The 1049-nt window shown below is 43.5% G+C and overlaps 1 pseudogene; it reads right to left on the bottom strand.

The window, feature by feature from the left end:
• Positions 1 to 342: 342 nt before the first annotated feature.
• LOC103249223 lies at positions 343 to 1044 on the bottom strand (annotated as a pseudogene).
• Between the last annotated feature and the right edge of the window lie 5 nt (positions 1045 to 1049).

The raw sequence follows: 1049 nt of genomic DNA, 5'->3' as shown, positions 1-1049 counted from the left end.
AGCCCAGTCTTGCATTAGGGAGCACCACATTTATTGCTCAACTCTGAGCATCTCATTTCAAGCTCAACTTTTCCATCAGATGTTCCCACAAGAATATGAATACTACAGTTAAAGCAAACAGTTACTGCATTAGTTTCTTCTCTTTTACTTTTCCTGGTACAAGCAGGAAAGAGGCTTCTCACACTTGGCAAGTTAACTTAGCAAAGGAGGTTTAGGAATCAGTTTTGTGACAGTGCTGTAGCTGAGCAGTTTGTTTGTTTATGAGATCTGAAGTGATTTTACTTTTATTTCCTTCACTTTAAGCCAATCACACATTTCATAGAAGGAAGGTGAAATTAAGAATCATTGGAATTTTGGCCCAGTTTGTTCAAGAAAACCACGCAGGGTGAGCAGGTAGGTGATGTCCTGAGAACATCACAGCTGGAACTCAATGGCTTCTGTAGCTTCCAGCATGCTCATCTCAATTATGCTGTCACCCACAGTGGCCAGTGGCAATCAGCTCAGCTGCTTTGGAGTCGACCTCTGCAGAGATGATGGTTGCCTTTTTCTGCTTCTCAGTTTTTTCCACCACAAATCTGGACCTCTCTGCTTCTTGCTGAGCCACCTGTTTGGCTTTCAGCACTTCTGTGAACTCCTTCCTGATGATCAGATATGTCAAGGACATGTCATTGAGGATGAGCTTGTTCTGTATGTAAGGTCATCCCTCACCTGCCTGAAGACCAGCTCTCTCTGGGTAATTAGTTCTCTGGCAACAAAGTGAACCACTGCTGACTTGAGGGTCTCTGTGGTTATGGATAGCATCACACACTTATCATGATCCTCCCCAATGCTGGTGAAGATGTGAGGAAGCTGGCTGGCAACAGGTCAGAAAAGAATGTACAGTGCAATATCGACATTCACTAAAACTTTGCTATCAGTATGACTGGTATGTTATGTGGTCAAGAGCAGCAGTCAAAGATAATTGATTTCTGTACCCACAGGATGAGAAAGTGAGTCTTCCCCTACCACAATGTCTTGCATGCCACAGAATTGGTCAAAGATGACAGCTT

This window comes from Carlito syrichta, unplaced genomic scaffold, assembly GCF_000164805.1.
Source record: "Carlito syrichta isolate Samal-C Ts95f unplaced genomic scaffold, Tarsius_syrichta-2.0.1 Scaffold39336, whole genome shotgun sequence".
Lineage (NCBI taxonomy): Eukaryota > Metazoa > Chordata > Mammalia > Primates > Tarsiidae > Carlito > Carlito syrichta.
The sequence above is the reverse complement of the archived record's forward strand: the minus strand, read 5'-3'. Positions and strand labels throughout refer to the sequence as shown.